The sequence below is a fragment of the Anabrus simplex genome, chromosome 5, assembly GCF_040414725.1.
Source record: "Anabrus simplex isolate iqAnaSimp1 chromosome 5, ASM4041472v1, whole genome shotgun sequence".
Classification (NCBI taxonomy): domain Eukaryota; kingdom Metazoa; phylum Arthropoda; class Insecta; order Orthoptera; family Tettigoniidae; genus Anabrus; species Anabrus simplex.
In genome coordinates, this window is record NC_090269.1 from 443,506,665 (window position 1) to 443,528,138 (window position 21,474).

The following is a 21,474-nucleotide window of genomic DNA, read 5'->3' on the forward strand; positions in this document are numbered from 1 at the left end:
TATAAGTATTTAGCCAACAGAGATTTTCGTTCGTCTATCTAGCTATTATCCAATCATCATGCAATGTATTTTTATTGTATTTAGGTTTGATTTCATTAAATTGGAAAAAGGTCCTTCCAAGAAACTAACATTCGTTTTTCTTATTTAAATGAGATATATTTAGCCTTGCGTAGTTTTTTTTGCAAGGGGCTTTACGTCGCACCGAGACAGATAGGTCTTATGGCGACGATGGGATAGGCCTAGGAGTTGGAAGGAAGCGGCCGTGGCCTTAATTAAGGTACAGCCCCAGCATTTGCCTGGTGTGAAAATGGGAAACCACGGAAAACCATCTTCAGGGCTGCCGACAGTGGGATTCGAACCCACTCTCTCCCGGATGCAAGCTCACAGCCGCGCGCCTCTACGCGCACGGCCAACTTGCCCGGTCTTGCGTAGTTTATTGAATACTATTATTACTATGATCATGAACGTCTTGCGTCAAATGCTAGTCAAACTGCATAAACAGTAGTTGAATGTCCATGCCCTGGGTGGAGAATTATGCGTCACGACTGACTTTAGCCGAGGCTTATCACAAAAACCTACGAACATTCTATAACCCCGGGCAATGGACGGGTGTAATGTGAATGGTATGAAAGGGAGTATTATTTCTGGTAAAAGATGAATTAGAAATCTACGAACAAGTTAAAGATGACAAACATGAAATTCTAGGTGTAAGGCTCACTTCTAAAGATAATATGCAACTTTGACGTATACAGATCAAGAAAGGGTAGCACTGACGCCGATTCAGAACTATTTGATAAACCATGTGGGAAGCGACATGGAAAGGAATGTGATTCTAGCGGGAGACCTCAATTTACCGAATGCCAACTGGAAAGGTAATGCAAACGGCAGGAAGCATGACCAACAAATGGCAAATAAGTGTATATGGGACAGGACAGCAGATTCAGGAAGTGATGGAAGTAACTAGAGGGAAGAATAAATGTACTGACGTGGGGCTGAAAAAACCAGATGAGCTCCATAGAGAAACCGCAGTAATAGATGGTATTAGTGATCATGAAGCTGCTTTTGTCGTAGTTGAAAATAAATGTGATAGAAAGGAAGGTCATAAATGTAGGACTATTAGGCAGTACCAAATGGCTGATTAAGCGGGCATGAGGGAGTTTTTGATAAGTAACTTTGATCGGTGGAAAACGGTAATTAAATATGTAAACGGACTCTGGGGTGCGTTTATAGCAATTGTTGAGGAATGTGAAAACATGTTTGCACCTTTAAGGGTGGTAAAGAATGGTAAAAACCCACCTTATTATAATACAGGAACAAAGAGACTAAGAAGGAGTTGCAGATTGAAAGAAATAGAGTTAGAAATGTCTGTGGAAGTAAGGAGAAATTGAAAGAACTTTCAAGGGAACTGAATCTAGCAAAGAAGTCAGCTAACAATAACGTGATGGTGAGTAAAATTGGCAGTCACACAAATTTTAGTGATAAATGGAAATGTATGTATAGGTACTTTAATCCAGCAACAGTTTCCATGAAAAACACTGCAGGAATCATTATTAATGAACAAGGAGGGGGGGGTGTATGTTAGGATTTTCAAAAGGCAGAAGTATTCATTCAGCAGTACCGTATGTAAAGATTGTTGGTTACAGGGATAATGTCCAGATAGAGAAGGTGGCTAATGCTGAAGGAGTATTAAAACCTACATATAATAAACATGATATTTACAATAAGATACAAAGGTTGAAAACCAGAAAAGAAGTTGGAATTGATAAAATTTCTGTGGATATACCGAAGACAATATAGAACCATATCTGAAGTATTTATTTGATTATTGCTTACATGGAGGAGCTATACCAAATGAATGGAGAGATGATAAAGTATCCCATGTGTATAAAGGAAAGGGTGATAGACATATACCTGCAAATTACAGGCCAGTAACTTTGACATGCGTAGCGTGTAAGCATTGGGAAGGCATTCCTTGTGATCATATTAGACATGTGTGCATAATTAATAACTGGTTCGATAGAAGGCAGTTCGAGTTTAGGGAAGGTTAATTCACGGAAACTCAACTTATAGGATTCTACCAAGATATAGCAGATATTTTGGATTCAGGTCAAATGGACTGTATCGCGATTTACCTGTCTAAACCATTTGATAGGATGGATCATGGGAGACTACTGGCAAAAATGAGTGCAATTGGACTAGACAAAAGAGCGACTGAATGGGTGGCTATATGTCTAGAAAATAGATCGCAGACAATTAGGGTAGGTTAAGCTTTATCTGACCCTGTAATACTTAAGAACGGAATTTTTCAAGGCAGTATTTTTGGACTTTTATGTTTTCTTATATATATATATATAAATCACATGTGTAAATAAGTGAAATGAGAGATAAGGCTTTTAGCAGATGATGTTATTCTGTATAGAGTTATAAATAAGTTACAAGGTTGTGAGTAACTGAAAAATGACCCCGATAATGTTGTGATGTGGATGGCAGGCAATGGTATTGTCCCCGTCATATTTGGTCATTATTAGATCATTTACTAGAGGTCTACATTGAAAATTTTATTGTTTTCCAGGAGTTGGATTCATCATTTGGGAGAGCTATGCTAGTGCACCCGAGTGGTTTTTTGTCAACCCAGAGGGACAAAGTACTGATCCGTCTTCGATTGTGCAGGCCTTGATCACGTGACAGACAGGTTTCCGAGGCGAGAAGTGCGCCTGTGCTCAGCGAGCAGCGAGGTGACAAGCTTCCAGAACAGTCAGAACCAATTACGAGAGATCTTGAACCAATGATCGTCTTCAGAAACGGCACGCTCCCCGAGCAAAAGCTATAAAACCTCGTGTTTGCATTAAATCTCTATCTGCTTTCTGCTGCTGCTCTGCATTTTACTCTGCTCTGCGGATTATTCTGCACTGTGGCACGGGACCACGTGGAATTAAATTCAGTCGTGTAGATGGAAGGCTACTCTGATAACTTCCTACAGCGATTTACGATAAATCTCACGAAGTGTACTGCGAAATTAATGGATCTAAGTTAAGTTAATTTCTCCACGAGAATATTTAACATCCGACTGGTTTGTGCAAATGTTAATACTTATTGTCTCAGTTGCGTTACTGGCACGTGGCGAAGACTCAACCCATCAGATCGCCGTGGTGAGCCTCAAGATGGATTCTTCTTTCACAAGATTCAGCGAAATTTCATCGTGGGACGTCTATTGCTGTGTCTCCACGACTTACTAAACATGTAAGGCATTTCTGGCTGGGAAAAGGTGACCGTAGGGAAAATCCCGGAATAACGGACTTCACCCTGGAATCGAACTGTAGCTAACAATTCTCATCTACGTAAATCTAGATGATCATTCTTCTCTAGATCACAGTTCTATTAGTTTTTGCAGTAGTTTGAGTTATTTAAATTTTCATTCTTAAAGTGTCATGGTAGTTGAGTTACATGTGTGTGACTGGAATTTGAGATCTATTAGACTAGTTGTTGTAGTAGTTCTTTGAATGAATTCTCAAATGCAGGACTTAGATATGATAAAATCAACTGACCACGCGATAAATTTCTCTTGCTTACATGTGCTACTTGAATTTTCGTGATATGGAGTTGTACTTAATTTTGTGAAATAGTATCGAATTGAGTGTCATCTAATTTCATGATATTTTAGAAGGACTGATAGTCCTAATAATCGCTACAATAATAATAAATTAAATTAGAAGACCGGGTTAAAAGTGTAATTAATGGTCGTAAGCTATAAATTGACTTAGATTATTCTCACATGATTTTTGAAGTGTTCTGTTCATACTTGCGCCTGGAATATTGGTGATCCTGCGGGATATTATTTGAGTAATATGTTGCTTGTGTCTTTGGGAACACAGTGTGAATTATAATTAAGGTGGATCACGTGCTGAATATATTCATGAGTAGGGAATAATTATAAATGTGCTTAATGCTCACGAACGCTAGACTTGCGATTTGTAACCCATGTGATGGTGATGATTATTGAATTCTATTAGAATCTTCCAGTAAATCTCTGAATTTTAGATGGACCTCCGTTCTTATTTAAAGATAATTTCAATCAAAGTGATTACACTAATTCGATCACTAACCACTGATCGACCGGACCTGAGTTCATCTGCCGAATTTGATTGACGCGACCATGTAAAATAATTGATTAATTCATTGAGGCAGGATTCGTTGTAAATATTGTGTACATAAAATATGTGTTACCCTTGTGTGAATGTGAAGTGTGGCTGTGATGAGGTTAAAAATATTTTCGTGTTTCAAGTATTCATTGTGTTTTAATCTGGCCGTGTGTTCATCGTCACGACACAGAATATCTCAACGTTGATTTGCCGCCTTGATAATTCGCTAACTGAAATGTAAGGAACAATTTGCTGATAATAACGTCAAGTAGGACTAGATTACGATTTAATTTTTGGTTAATAATGATTTAGACGAAATATCGTCCAGTTCATTTTTGGAAGAGTATGTATAGGTACTTTAAGGCAGAAACAGGTTCCAGGAAGGACATTCCAGCAATCATTTATGAATAAGGGGAGTGTGTATGCGAGGATCTTCAAAAGGCAGAAATATTCAGCCAGCAGTATGTAAAGTTTTTTGGTTACAAGGGTAATGACCAGATAGATAAGGTGATTAATACTAAAGAAGTATTAAAATTTACCTATGACAGCGATGACATTTACAGTAAGATACAAAAGTTGAAAACTAGAAAAGCAGCTGGAATTGATACGGTTTCGTCGGATATACTAAAGACAGTGGGTTGGGATATAGTACCATATCTGAAGTACTTGTTGGATTATTGTTTGCATGAAGGAGCTTTACCAAATGAATGGAGAGTTGCTATAGTAAACCCTTTATCTAAAGTAAAGGGTGATAGACATAAAGCTGAAAATTACAGGACAGTCAGTTTGACATGCAATGTATGTAATCTTTAGGAAAACATTCTTCCTGATTATACTAGACATGTTTGCAAAATTAATAACTGTTTTGACAGAAGGCAGTTTGGCTTTAGGAAAGGTTATTCCACTGAAGTCCAACTTGTAGAATTCCAGCAAGATATAGCAGATATCGTGGATTCAGGAGGTCAATTGGACTGTATCGCTATTGACCTGTCTAAGGCATTTGATTGGGTAGATCATGGGAGACTACTGGCAAAAATGAGTGAAATTGGGCTTGACAAAAGAGTGACTGAATGGGTTGCTCTCTTTCTAGAAAATAAACCTCAGAGAATTAGATTAGGTGAAGCTTTATCTGTCCCTGTCAAAATTAAGAGGGGAATTCCTCAAGGCAGTATTATTGGACCTTTATGTTTTCTTATATATATCAATGATACGTGTAAAGAAGTAGCATCGGAGATAAGGCTTTTCGCAGGTGATGTTATTCTGTACAGAGTAATAAATGTTACAAGATTGTGAGCAACTGCCAAATGACCTCGATAATTTTGTGAGATGGACAGTAGGCAATGGTACGATGATAAACGGGGTTAAAAGTCAGGTTGTGAGTTTCACAAATAGGAAAAGTCCTCTCAGTTTTAATTACTGCGTTGAGTGGGTGAACGTGTCCTTTGGGGATCATTGTAAATACCTAGGTATTAATATAAGGAAAGATCTTCATTGGGGTAATCACATAAATGGGATTGTAAATAAAGGGTACAGATCTCTGCACATGGTTATGAGAGTATTTAGGGGTTGTAGTAAGGATGTGAAGGAGAGGGCATATTTGTATCTGGTGAGAACCCAACTAGAGTATGGTTCAAGTGTATGGGACCTTTACCAGGATTACTTGATTCAGGAACTGGAAAAAATCCGAAGAAAAGCAGCTCGATTGGTTCTAGGCGATTTCCGACAAAAGAGTAGCGTTACAAGAATGTTGCAAAGTTTGAGTTGGGAAGACTTGGGAGAAAGGAGACGAGCTGCTCGACTAAGTGGTATGTTTCGAGCTGTCAGTGGAGAGATGGCGTGGGAGGACATCAGAAGACGAATACGTTTGGATGGTGTCTTTAAAAGTAGGAAAGATCACAATATGAAGATAAAGTTGTAATTCAAGGAATTCAAGGGGACGAATTGGGGCAAATATTCGTTTATAGGAAGGGGAGTTAGGGATTGGAATAACTTACCAAGGGGGGATGCTCAATAAATTTCCAATTTCTTTGGAATAATTTAAGAAAAGTCTAGGAAACAACAGATAGGGAATCTGCCACCTGGGCGACTGCCCTAAATGCAAATCAGTAGTGACTGATTGATTTATTTATAAGTCTTCATTTGTTCACATGTGGTTATAATAAAAATTTTCAATGCACTTATAATTAATTTTCCGAAGATTTTCTAATTTCTAAACTTAAAAGTACTGTGCAGTAAAGGCTAAATGTCTACAAACGACATAATAAATTTGAGCTAAGGAGATAACGAGTAAACATGATAACTATTAATTAATTAATTTGACAAGTGTGTCATGGTCAGGGTGAGAGTTATCTGATGGAATATAACAGTTTGTGAGTACGATCCGATGATAATTGAAGTAAATACTACATAGAAAATTTATTGAAAATATTATTAATAATAATTAATTACGACTTAGGAGTTGGATCAGATTTAATAGTAGAATTTCTACATGTCTTTAGCGAGTGTTACTCACCTTAACCAAAGTAATTGATTATTACCAAACAGTTACCACGTGTAGAAGTTCTGATGAATCAAAAGGAAGACTTTAGTTTAATTTTTGTTTATTACTGGAAAGTAGACGACTGCCGGCTGATTTCCTTTTTAAATATATTTGTAAATTTTAGTAGGCTCAAGCTATGCTTTCATTCACAACCTTCAAAGGCAGTAAAGCTCTAATCCTTCTCATGATTTATTTTCAGAGCCTCACCGTTGTGTCTGGAAGGATGAAGATTAATTTTATTTTCAAACTTTAATCCTGGAGGACAAGACAACATGAAGGAAATAATGTATTCAACACCAGCAAGGATATTTTGTTTGTTTGACGAATGCTTATGTTAATAAATGTCAGAATGTTGTTGTAATTTTTTTTGCTTGGTCGTCATCCCCATTCGCTAAAATGCCTCTAAAAAAGAAAGCCATGAACGAACGGTACCCCTTGGGATCTCTCGCTCACTGGCTGGGCTTAGCTTGGCAATAATGGGGCCAGTATGATAATAAACGGGGATGAAGGTCGGATTATGATTTCACAACAAGGAAAAGTCCTCTCATTTTTAATTAGTGTGTTGATGGGGTGAGAGGTTCCTCATGGGGATGACTTTAGAGTACCGCACATAGGTGTTAAAATAACTAAAGTTCTTCATAGGGGTAATCACAAAATAAGATTGTAAATAAAGGGTACAGATCTATGCACATGGTTATGAGGGTATTTAGGGGTTGCAGTAAGGATGTAATGGAGAGGGCATGTTACTCTCTGGTAAGACCCCAACTAGAGTATGGTTCTAGTAAATGGGAAACTCACCAGGATTACTTGATTCAAGAACTGGATAAAATCCATAGGAAAGCAGCTCGATTTGTTCTGGGTGGTTTCCGACAAACGAGTAGCATTACAAATTTAGGGCTGGGAAGACTTGGGAGAAAGGAGACGAGCTGCTCGACTAAGCGGTATGTTCCGAGCTTTCAACGAAGAGATGGCGTGGACTGACATTTGTAGACGAATACATTTTGGTGGTGTTTTTAAAAGTGGGAAAGATCACAATTTGAAGATAAATTTTGACTTCAAGGGGACAAATTGGAGCAAATATTCTTTTATAGGAAGGGGAGTTAGGGACTGAAATAACTTATTAAGCGAGATGTACAATAAATATCCAGTTTCTTTGAAATCATTTCAGAAACGGCTAGGAAAACAACATAAAGGGTATCTGCCATCTGGGCGAGTGTCATAAATGCGGATCATTACTGACTGATTGATTGAATGTCTCTTGCCTATTACAAAGCCCTACTGTTCAATTGGCGGAGTCACTTGCCCATTGCCTTCATTATACTTACAGTATAATTTTTTCTAATATGACTAACACCCTCCTTTCCATGTGATTCGGTCTTGTCCGTTTTGTAGTTAACTGCCGTGAAAAATCACACTGGCGAGAAGAGATAGCACACTGTACCCCTGTGCATTGTGATCCTACATGTTTTATTATCTGACAGTCATCTAGGCCCGACCTTCAGTGGCTGGACGGAGGCTATATTTATGCGGAGTCCAGTTACGATCAAGAAGAATTGCCCATATACTTTGGAGTTGTCAGTTTCTAGACCCTCTTCGAAAACTCTGCTTCGATCTTCACCAACTCGGTAAAAGGATTACCTTACTTTGGATTCCGGGTCATTCAAATATCACAGGTAATGAACAGGCGGATGACTTGGTTCAGGCGGCAACTCAAGGTCAGGGTGTTGCGTTTCATTTGGCGTTACCCTTCATGAAGTACTGGAGCGGTTACCGAGTGATCATTTTATACTGGACGTCATATTACTAATATTATCCGTTTGCGGCTTAATCATATGTGCACGCCCGATCAATTATTTTGTATGAAGTTGGTCGAGTCTAACCTCTGCAAATGTCGTACTTCGGTTGCTACCATTGTTTCAGTGTCCGTTGCTCGAAGTTAGTAGGCGAAAATGGCTACAGCTGTTTTTTCCGGAAACAGATCTTGTTACCCGCCCAATTGTGATGTTGGATACTCGATCCAACGCCCACTACGGTAGTTGCTTTATCGAATTTCCTTTCTGACACCAACACTTTCCTGTAATTTATGTCCCTTTGTGTTGACCAGGTAATGTATGTGTGTGTGTGTGTGTGTGTGTGTGTGTGTGTGTGTATGTATGTGTAGAAAGTCACCAAGTATCGATCGCTCTGGTGTGAAGCTTTGTACCTTGTGTCCTTGTGTTACTCCAGTGTTTTTAGATTTGTAGTTGAACCTCCCTTTTACATTTCATCATTTGTGTTTTATTCACTGCATGCTCGATCTGCATCCGATGGCTGCTTATACTGCCTGCTCTTTACAATATTTTAACATGGCACTAAATGAAATGCTCCGTTTACAAATACCCCCAGCAGGTGGCAGCACCAACCGGAATGAAATAGGGTAGGGTGGTCCTGTACTGCTGCGTGCCTTTCTGCAAATCAAAGAAAGGGAAACCGGAATGCCGTGAAAATACCTTCAAGTACATAATTGCGTCGAAAGAAGTTGAGTATTATATCCAGGGAGGGAAGCAGCAGGGGAAGTAAATGTATTCCTTCTGACTATTCCGTGGTTTGCAGTCCACATTTCGTAAGTGACGATTTCAAAGTGATCAGCAAAAAGCGAAAATTAAAAACAGGATCTGTACCCAGACTTTTCCCTGATTATCCGGCTTATGAACAACCGCAAATTTCAGCGAAGAGGAAGAGAAGGGATTCAAGCACAGATACGTCTAACAAGAGCTCTTCAAACATCATTGCAGAAAATGGTAAGCGTTATAATATGGTTTGAAGTATTAGATACCGGTACTAAGTAATATAATTTGTGGGGACAATTGTATTGTTAATTTAAAGTTACAACATAGAATAATATGCTGTCATAGATTCCATTACGAAACGTTTGTTAGCAGTATAAAATCGTGTCAATATATATATATATATATATATATTATTATTATTATTATTATTATTATTATTATTATTATTATTATTATTATTATTATTATTATTATTATTATTCATTACGCAAGTAGGGAGCCCGCCTGGTGGCCATGATCGTTAAGGCGCTGAAGTCTAAAAACGGTCTAACACCGAGGTTAGCCGGTTCGAGTCCCGTTGGTCGAAAAAATTTTCACCATCAGAATGTTGGCCGGCAGGGTAGGGGAGGTGGTGGTATACAATTTCTAATCACTAGATTGCGTGCCAAAAGCCTGGATTAAATTCCAAACCTCTCCGCAGTACTCATATGGAGTGAGGGCATATGACGCTGTTGATGGTGATTCGTCCGTCGGATGGGGACGTTAAGCCTTGAGCAGACCCCTTGGTGCTATTCGACAGGAGTAGGCTATGTGCCGGCACCGGGTTTCACCCTCTCCCTACTATCATATATCACGTCATTCATTTCATCTCTCATTAACTCCTCTGATGAGGTTGACGTCAGGAAGGGCATCCGGTCATAAAAAAAACGCCACGACAAATTCATCTCACCACATACCCGACCCCGTAGGGAAACGGGACAAGGGTTGGACAAACATTACGCAAGTAGGGCCTCTTTAGTTGATTCGGTTTCACAGTTATATCTAAACTAATGTCAAGTTCACTTTCCATTCCACTATCCGTTTACGGATACAGAGGTAGGCTTAAATACTAGTAACAACGAACCGTGTGGCGTTGATTGTCAAGTTGATACGTTGGATGACAGCAGCATGAAAAATCTAAAGAGAACAAATAAAAGGCTTCGTGTTGCGCTATTCAGAATGAAGAAGAAAATAGTAGATCTGGAAGAAAAAATTACACCGTTCAAGTAATCAGTTTGAATTGTAATACTCAACTCAAACCACTGAACATAATAAAGAAATTGTTAATGGCGAGGGTGTAGAAAAGACCATTTATCTTCAAGATCAAGTGAATAACTTTCAGAAACTGCGCCCAGTACGGTCTGAAAAAAACTATACGGCATTCTATTTGTTGGCGGATTGCTCTCCTTATTAATGTAGGGAACTACCATACAGACAAAGTTTCCAGGTTTTCTTGTTCGTCGAAATCTCTTTCTCGAAAAGTCCTGGAGCTATAACCCTCTAGAGCATCAGAATTTAAATTTTGCTCGTATGCTTATCTAGATGTATTCACGCAATAACTGGGTAAGTCTGGTTCTGCCATCTAGCAGCAGACTGTTTGTAAGTCCTGTTACACGTTTGAATGTGGAATATGCAGGCAGTATAAGCAACCATCGGATGCAGATCGAGCAGGCAGTGGTTTTATTATATGATCTGTCATTGGGTACATCGCTCCCACGCGAAGCCCATCAAATTATCAAGACAAGACAAGACAAGTTTCTAGGCCCAACCTGTTCTATTGGCTGATAGAAATCAAATTTGTTCTCCAAGCGTTTGTTTTAAATGATACGGGGTTTTAGTTTACTACTGATAAACTACACAATATATCTGGTTTAGTTTCGAAGTGACAGGTGTGTTGTTTTATGAGATACGGCACGTATTAGTCAGAAGTACCGTACAACTTATTCCGTTAATTGTGTCACTTCTCTAAGATATTCTTCATTGAGAAATTGTGATTTCTATCATTTTACGCTATTTTTACAAGCTGTAACATATTGTCGGTAATGTTCAAATCTGAAGTGTAGTAGTAGCCTATATTAATTAACTTACTGTCGTGTGATCGTGAACTAACCTAGACAATATACCTTTCCTTTCATTTTTATTTTGCACAGAATAAGTTATCTTACTTTCCTTTTCTTTTCATTATTAAGTAAAAATTGGCTAAGCAGTGCGGGTGTAGAAACTGTGGGTGTGGCCAGGCGTTAAGGGTTATGAGGGAGGAGTTGGAGAGCTTGAGGGAGATAATTAGGATTCTCTCACACGACAGGAAGGAAAGTAGGCCTCCTAACAATGTACAGGTTACAGTAGGTGTACTAGAGGAATGGGAAGGAAATGAGGGGAATTGTGGAAGACAGGTGGTATAATGTTTTAAGGGGAAGGAGATTGCACGCTAAGGGCTCCATTGAGGATCAAAATTCAGGACAGGTGTCGGTGAGAAATTGGTACGAGTCACTGCAGGTAGAACAACCGAGGGAAAATGAGGAACAGGGAAGGAGTGATGGATAGAAAAAGAGAGGTGGAACAGGGTCACGGGATGGAGAAAAGGGAGGAGGAAGTAGCTTCTGCAGCTGTCAAGAAAGATAGGACAGACCAGGAGGGGAGGGGATCAGATGAAGTGGGTAGGGTTAAGGCTCTGGTCATGGGAGATTTTGTCGTTAGACATGTCGGGAAAGTGTGTGGAGGAAAGGGTACCAGGGTGGAGGGTTGTCCAGAAATTAGGTTAAAGCAGATGTTGAGGAAAGTACAAGAGAAGAAGGAGGGAAAGGAGAAGGTGGTAGTATTTCACGTTGGTACTAACAACGTAAGACAAGCAGGTATAAGTACCAACATAGTTGGGGATGTGTGGGATCTGGTAAATGCAGCACGGGTAAAGTTTGTGGAAGCACAGATTGTTATCAGTGCAATCCTGTCTAGGAGGGATACTGACTGGAAGGTGATAGGGGATTAAAATGAGACTACGGAGAGGGTATGTGGGAAACTGGGAGTGAAATTTCTAGATTGTAATGAGTGGGTAGGGGATAGGGATCTGCGCTCAGATGGCCTTCACTTAAACCACAGTGGTATGTATAAGTTAGAAAATTTATTTAGAAGGGTTGTAGGGAGATAATTCAGGGAAACAGGGTGGCCTAGGGAGTGGTGTTAAGGCAACAGGGAACTGGAAATCAAGTAGGGATGACATAAAACTGTTAGTGCTCAACTATAGAAGTATTGTAAAGAAAGTAATAGAATTAAGTAATTTAATAGATATATACTTACCAGATATTGTAATAGGAGTTGAATCATGGCTGAGAAATAATGGTAATGGATGCAGAAATTTTCTCACGGGACTGGAGGGCGTATCGTAGAGATAGGATAGGAATGGTGGGATGGGGAGTATTCATTCTTGTGAAAGAAGAATTTGTAAGCTACGAAAAAGTTAAAGATGACAAACACAAAATTCTAGGGGTAAGGCTCATCTCTAAAGATAATATGTAACTTGATATTTTTGGAGTGTACATACCAGGAAAGGGTAGCGCAGATGCTGATTCAGAATTATTTGATAAGATAATCAGCTATCTGGGAAACGATAAGGAAAGGAACATAATTGTAGCGGGTGATATCAATTTACCAAATGTCAATTAATGCGAACAACAGGAAGCATGACCAACAAATGGCAAGTAAGTTAATATGGGAAGGGCACCTGATTCAGAAAGTGATGGAACCAACTAGAGGGAGGAATATTCTGGATGTGGTGCTGGTAATACAAGATGAGCTCTATAGAGAAGCCGAAGTAATAGATGGTACTAGTGATAACGAAGCGGTTTTCACGGTAATTAAAAATAAATGTGAAAGAAGGGAAGAGATTGAAATTAAGACTGTTAGGCAGTACCATGTGGCTGATAAAACAGGCATGAGAGAGTTTTTAATAAGTAACAATGATCGGTGGAAAACAGTAAATAAAAATGTAAACAGACCCTGGGATGGGTTTAAGGCAATTGTTAAGGAATGTGAAAATAGGTTTGCACCTTTAAAGGTGGTAAGGAATGTTAAAGATCCACTGGACTAAGAAGGAGGTGCAGGTTGGAAGGAAATAGTTTGAAATGGCTGTAGAAGTAAGGAGAAATTGAAGAAACTTACTAGGAAATTGGATGTAGCAAAGAAGTCAGCAAAGGATAACATGATGGCAAGCATAATTGGTGGCCATACTAATTGTAGTGGAAAATGGAAGAGTATGTATAGGTATTTTAAGGCCATTCCAGGAATCATTAATGAACAAGGGGAGTGTGTATGCAAGGATCTTCAAAAGGCAGAAATATTCAGCCAGCAGTATGTAAAGATTGTGGCAAGAGTAATATCCTGATAGATAAAGTGACTAATACTGAAGAAGTATTAAAATTTACGTATGACAGTAATGACATTTACACTAAGATACAAAAGTTGAGAACTAGAAAAGCAGCTGGAATTGATATGGTTTCGGGGGATATACTAAAGACAATGGGTTGGGATATAGTACCATATCTGAAGTACTTCTTTTATTATTGTTTGCATGAAGGAACTTTACCAAATGAATGGAGAGTTGCTGTAGTAGCCCCTGTATATAAAGGAAAGGGTGATAGACATAAAGCTGAAAATTACAGGCCAGTCAGTTTGACATGCATTGTATGTAAGCTTTGGGAAAGCATTCTTTCTGATTATACTAGACATGTTTGCAAAATTAATAACTGGTTTGATAGAAGGCGGTTTGGGTTTAGGGAAGGTTATTCCACTGAAGCCCAACTTGTAGGATTCCAGCAAGATATAGCAGATATCCGGGATTCAGGAGGTCAATTTAACTGTACCACAATTGACCTGTCTAAGGCATTTGATTGGGTAGATCATGGGAGACTACTGGCAAAAATGAGTGAAATTGGACTTGACAAAAGAGTGACTGAATGGGTTGCTGTGTTTCTAGTAAATAGAACTCAGAAAATTAGGATAGGTGAAGCTTTATCTGTCCCTGTAAAAATTAAGAGGGGAATTCCTCAAGGAAGTGTTATTGGGCCTCTATGTTTTCTTATATATATCAGTGATATGTGTAAAGAAGTGGTATCAGAGATACAGCTTTTCGCAGGTGATGTTATTCTGTACAGAGTAATAAATAAGTTACAAGATTGTGAGCAACTGCCAAATGAGCTCGATAATTTTGTGAGATGGACAGTAGGCAATGCTATGATGGTAAACGGGGTTAAAAGTCAGGTTGTGAGTTTCACAAATAGGAAAAGTCCTCTCAGTTTTAAATACTGCATTGATGGGGTGAAAGTTCCGTTTGGGGATCATTATAAATACCTAGGTATTAATATAGGAAAAGATCTTCATTGTGGTAATCACATAAATGGAATTATAAATAAAGGGTACAGATCTCTGCACATGGTTATGAGAGTATTTAGGGGTTATAGTAAGGATGTAAAGGAAAGAGCATATTTGTCTCTGATGAGACCCCAGCTGGAATATTGTTCCAGTGTATGGGACCCTTACCAGGATTACTTGATTCAGGAACTGGAAAAAATGCAAAGAAAAGCAGCTCGATTTGTTCTGGGTGATTTCCGACAAAAGAGTAGCGTTACAAAAATGTTGCAAAGTTTTGGCTGGGAAGACTTGGGAGAAAGGAGATGAGCCGCTCGACTAAGTTGTATGTTCCGAGCTGTCAGTGGAGATATGGCGTGGGAGGACATCAGTAGATGAGTAAATTTGGATGGTGTCTTTAAAAGTAGGAAAGATCACAGTATGAAGTTAAAGTTGGAATTCAAGGGGGCAAATTGGGGCAAACATTCGTTTATAGGAAGGGGAGTTAGGGGGGTGAAGGCTGTTAGAACAGTAGATAAGGAATCTTTCCAGTATTCGGGAGATAGTAGGTTCGAATCCCACTGTCGGCAGCCCTGAAAATGGTTTTCCGTGGTTTCCCATTTTCACACCAGGCAAATGCTGGGGCTATACCTTAATTAAGGCCACGGACGCTTCCTTCCCACTCCTAGCCCTTCCCTGTCCCATCGTCGCCGTAAGACCTATCTGTGTCGGTGTGACGTAAAGCAACTAGCAAAAAAAAAAAAAAAAGGAATCTGCCCCCTGGGCGACTACCCTAAATGCAGATCAGTAGTGATTGATTGAGTGAACAATCATTAACTTTTACCAAACTTATAGTTCTCAATTGAGAACTGTTAGAAATAAACACTAATCTTCCTCAGTTTCAGATTTCTACATGTTTGGAGCTGCCTCTATGTTTTACTTTCAAAAAAATATTATATATACTTAAGCATTAATAATTTATACCTATGTAACTAGTTTTTTGAAAACTCCTAGCCTTGCATTACAATTGCCATAATGTATTTTCCTCATGTGTTGTAGCAGTTTATAATATGTTTCTCAGTTTATCAGAATCAGATATCTGACTTTTTGGAATGGATACATTTTCTGAAATGCAATGCACCTGCAGAATTAAGAATGGTGATTTTAGAATGAAATTATCACATTTAGCATATAATTGCAATTATTGTGTTGATGTGTTATTTAGCTCTCTGTGGGATCTAAAGTTGACGCTCTGAATGTTGAGTTTTTCTTTACACGGTAGGCTGCGAAAGTTTGTAATAAGGCTCGGAGTTTTTCGAGTTGTTCTGTTTAGGTTATTTGTAAGATTATTTGAATGTGTAGAATTCTTGGCATACCAGTGTTGTTATGTATCATATCATTCATTACCCCACAACAGCTATATCCTATTTATTCCCCACGTTCTATCTTAACAGTAGCCTGCCTCTCTTTTGTAAGATATTTCCTGATATTTATCACTGTGTTAAATAACCTCTTCAGGACCGAGCCAGTTGGCTGCGTAGTTAGGGGTGAGCTGGAGTGAGTATGCATTATTCGAATACCACCACCGGCAGTCATGAAGATTGTTTACAGTGGTTTCCCATTTTCTCATTAGCCAAATGCTGGGTCAAGTGAAACCAATAATATATTAACAGAATAACCATTGTTGGCCAGAACGAGTACACTTGGCATACTTAGGAAATGTCCCTTATGTTGAAATATATAAAATACATTTGATCATAATTTCCTGAATAGAGAAATCTGTTCCCTGGCAATCAACGCAATTGACCACAGGAACTAAGCTCATGTTACATGTGTGAGAAATGGTAGTGTTCATTGTCAGTGCAGTTTATACTTGTACAGTAAAATGTCATTGACTGACAAACACTGCTACTGACTGAAATGAACTAGCGGAGGCACCACTTGAAGCATTGAACACTGACGAGTTTCGTACCACGAGGGGAACAATAAAAACGGCTGAACATTTAAAGCAATTGTCTCACATGGAACTCCCTTCAAGGGGCTCTCTGGTAAACACCCCTCAGTTTTGTCATTAGACATGAAATACACAGACAAATAAAGAAAGGTTGGTAGCATTGTTCAATGAAATGAGCTGATAGCAGTGTTGTATAATTTTTTCTCCTTTTCAGCAGATTGTTTTTCTTCATTTCCCATTTCCAGTCTTATGGGTTGATTTGTGAATGAATGACCTCCTCAGTTTTCCATCTCTCCACCACTCCCCACCTTCCTCCAGTATTTCTTCTAATTTTACTCCAAATCTAATCATTCACTACTGATCTGCATTTAGGGCAGTCACCCAGGTGGCAGATTCCCTATCTGTTGTTTTCCTAGCCTTTTCTTAAATGATCGCAAGGAAATTGGAAAATTATTGAACATTTTCCTTGGTAAGTTATTCCAATCCCTAACTCCCCTTCCTATAAACAAATATTTACCCCAATTTGTCCTCTTGAATTCCAACTTCATCTTCATATTGTAATCTTTCCCACTTTTAATGACACCACTCAAACTTATTCGTCTACTGATGTCCTCCCACGCTATCTCTCATCTGACAGCTTGGAACATACCACTTAGTCGAGCAGCTCATCTCCTTTCTCCCAAGTCTTTCCAGCCCAAACTTTGCAAAATTTTTGTAACGCTACTCTTTTGTCGGAAATCACCCAGAAAAAATTGAGCTGCTTTTCTTTGGATTTTTTCGAGTTCTTGAATCAAGTAATCGTGGTGAGGGTCCTGTACACTGGAACCATACTCTAGTTGGGGTCTTACCAGGGTCTTATATGCCCTCTCCTTTACATCCTTACTACAAGCTCTAAATACCCTTATAACCATGTGCAGAGATCTGTACCCTTTATTAACAATCATATTTATGTGATTACCCCAATGAAGGTCTTTTCTTATATTAACACCTAAGTATTTACAATGATCCCCAAAAGGAACTTTCACCCCATCAACGCAGTAATTAATACTCAGAGGACTTTTCCTATTTGTGAAACTCACAACCTGACTTTTAACCCCGTTTATCATCATACCATTGCGTACTGTCCATCTCACAACATTATCAAGGTCACCCTGCAGCCGCTCACAATCGTGTAACTTATTTGTTACTCCTCTCTTCTCTGTATTCTCCTTCGCAGTATCCATCCACCTCTTTCTGGGCATTCCCTGTTGTCTTTCTTGTATTATTTTCTCTCTAAATACTCTCTTTGGAACTCTCTCCTGTCCCTTTCTCATTATGTGTCCATTCCATTTCATCTTACTGGTAGCTACCTTGTCTTGCAGTTTAGGAATTCTACTTCTCTCTCTGAATGTTATGTTCCTGCTTTTATCCCTTAATGTCTTCCCAATTATTCCTGTAAGGCATTTCACCTTGAATGATTGGATTCTGCTTTCATCATATTTCGTTGTTGTCCATGTGGAACACATTGGGTACAGTGTTTTCTTGCATTTCTTTGGGATGTTCCAGTTCCACACTATACCTCTCACACATTGGTAAAACTTGTTCAGTTCTTTTTCCAATTCCTCTGTTTATTTCCCCATCATCACCAGGCTGAGTGACTGACGGTTGAGGCGCTCACCTTCTGTCCCCAACTTAGCAGGTTTGAGCATGGTTCAGCCTCGGGTATTTGAAGGTGAAATTTGCATCAGCCTCACATAGCTAGATTTATTGACACATAGAAGAACTCCTGCGGGACTAAATTCCGGCACATTTGCGACTCCAAAATCCGTGAAAAGCTAGCTAGTGTGATGCAAAGTAAATATTATTAATTTTTTTTTTAATTTTTTCATCTTCTGCAAATATACTGCACAAATACTTGAATCGATCCACAACTTCTATTGGTCTTCCATTTACTTCAATATTCTCTCTTCCTTCTCTGTTACCTCTCATCACCACTACTGCCGTACACTTGTCCACAATTATTTTATTCCATATTCGTCTATCTCGTGATTCAATACAGTAACTTGTTCTTGTACTTCAAAATTACAGTGTTATCTGCAAAGAGTAAGACCTGTGTCTCTTTGCTTCTCGTTTCTTATTCCATAGTCTTGTGGATTTCAACCATGACTGTAATGAAGAGTAGAGGGGACAATACACATCCATGTTGAAGTCCTGTTTCTACATTGGACCAGTTTGTTCATCCCATCATAGTTTTAATAATGCTGCTCATTTTTCATATATGGCTTTGATAATTTATTCTGCTCTTACTGCCTTCATTCTTTAATCAATGCATCCAATTACCATGGTACATTGTCATATGCCTTCTCAATATCTATATATATCATCAGTAAATCCTTCTTATCAATCAATCAAACAATACTGATCTGCATTTAGGGCAGTCGCCCAGGTGGCAGATTCCCTATCTGTTGTTTTCCTAGCTTTTTCCTAAATGATTTCAAAGAAATCGGAAAATTATTGAACATTTCCCTTGGTAAGTTATTCCAATCCCTAACTCCCCTTCCTATAAATGAATATTTCCTCCAGTTTGTCCTCTTGAATTCCAACTTTATCTTCATATTGTGATCTTTCCTACTTTTATAAAAACCACTCAAACTTATTCGCCTACTAATGTCATTCCACACCATCTCTCCGCTGACAGCTCGGAACATACCCTTTATTGAAATAATAACATTAAGTTATTTATTAGACCACCTAATCAATACAAAATCGTCTTGGATGATTTACATAAATTTGTTAACCAATAGTGGTACATGTTTCGCCTTCTCTGAAGGCATCATCAGCCATAGTCTTAACCTTAAATTAAAAATGAGCGTCTAAATAACATCAAATAATGAAATGGTTTTAAAATCTTGAAGAGATTTGAAGTAAAATAACATTAAAAATAACAATGATGGTTTAAAAATACAATGTGATGATATATAATAGTGGAAGTATTAACAAAATTAACATTAGAAGGCTGCTAAAATAAGTGCAATGGATAAAACAACAGATTGTTATACAACAAGTAGTAAGATTGCATAAAAATAAACTTGATAGTCTGGCGGTTATAATTAGACGATGGCGAAAAGTCGTATATAATCAAAGTAAAGAAGAGAGAATAAAAGTCAAAGTTAGTCGAGAGATCCGAAGTTAATCATGATCTTGAAGATAAAAGACGAAAGTCAGAGGCATATGGTGAAGTTGTAGAACACGTTGAGGATATGAAGTTGAAAAACAGTTTCAAATAGGATCTCTATGGACCATCTCAAAATTTGAAGTAATGCTCAAATGTTGTAAATTGTGAGTTTGTAGATTTCTAGTTGAAAAAGCATATAATAGTGGAATCTGTAAAAGGAAGCTAGAAACGTAGAGTTAATTGTGTGAAAAGATATTTGAAAATATTGAAGTAGAATCGTGTGCATTTACCATTTGACGGTGACAAAGATAGCTTGTAACGTTATGAGTTAAAAGTATTTGCAACAGTAGACTTCTTGCTACGTGTGTTATAGCTGAAGGTTTGTGCTGGAGGGGGGATCTGCGTTGACGTAACTATTAGAGGGGGCTGCTATTGTTGGGAGGGAAGGAAGAGAGTGTATTACTGTGCGTGTTGTGTCGGTGTACGGCTATTGGAGGGAGCGATGTTACGGTGGGTGTGGCTATGGGTTTATTGGTTGTATTTGAATTAGAGGTACTAGCGGCGGGGGGAAGGGAGGGTGGTATATTAGCTGTAGGGGAGGTGGGAACGCTAATTGATGTGAGGTTGAAGATTTTTAAGAATATGTTGGTGAGGGTAGTTGATTCTCGTAATAAAATAAGAATCTGTTCATACAAGGGGCTTTTTTTATCAATAGTGTCATTTAGGTTATTATCTTTATTAAAATGTTGGTCGAGGAAAATAAATAAGTTTTCATATTCTGTCATGAGTTTACTTGTATCGACTCTTTAGGATATGGAGGTCTTGTTCTATTGTGGTGAATTTATTCCCTGTGTCCCTCATGTGGTTGGCCATTGCGGAGAATTTGTTGTGTCTTTGGGCATTGTAATGCTCGGCGTATCTGGTGGAGAAGCTGCGGCCAGTTTGGCCAATATAAGAAAACTTACATGTAGAGCATTTCAATCTGTATATTCCTGATCCAGAGTAACTATTGTCTGTGATGTTAATAGACTTGTGATTGAAGAATAAATTACGATTAGTGTTTTTTTGTTGTGTAGGCTATTTTTATTTCGTGCTTCATCAATGAATTGGTTATCGGATAAATGCTATGGTTAGTGAACGTGAATTTAACGTATTTTTGGTTTGACGGGTTTCAATGGAGTTAACTTTGTAGCTAGTTTCAGTTCGGTTTTATTAATGATTTTATCAATCATACTCGTGTTAAATCCATTGAATTTAGCTATTTCCTTAATGAATAGTAATTCTTTCTGTAAATTAATAGAGGACATAGGGATCTTTAATGCTCTATATATTAAACTGTGATAAGTGGCTTTTGTATGCGAGTTGGGATGTAAAGAATCATTTTTATGGTGGTTGGAGATAAGGTGGGTTTTCTATATATATATGGAAGTCGAATTTGTTCAATGCTCGTGTGATTTTGATGTCTAAGAAGTTCAAAGATTTATTGAACTCATCTTCTTTAGTGAATTTAATATTATTATCTAAGTTGTTGAGAAATGATAGTATGTTATTGCTGTTGTTGATTTGTTTGCCAATGGTAGCTATGGTATCATCAACATAGCGATGCAAAAGGCAGAGTCCGTTGATGTTATTAATAATCTTACTATGTTCGAGATTATCTAAGTATATATCGGCTAGTATTCCAGATAACGGGTCTCCCATCGCTAGACCTTCTTGTTTGTAAATTTTCTTATTGAAGGTAAAATAGTTGTTGTCTAAAA

General features: G+C 38.3%; 1 protein-coding gene across 1 annotated transcript in view; it reads left to right on the plus strand.

Annotated features, from left to right (window-relative positions):
* Window positions 1-11,177: 11,177 nt before the first annotated feature.
* Window positions 11,178-21,474, plus strand: part of LOC136874628 (uncharacterized) — a 66,283-nt gene continuing 55,986 nt past the window's right edge. Inside the window, exon 1 of the mRNA XM_068227983.1 lies at window positions 11,178-11,305. The gene's annotated coding sequence lies outside the window, so the exon portion shown is untranslated. The remainder of the gene's footprint in view (window positions 11,306-21,474) is intronic.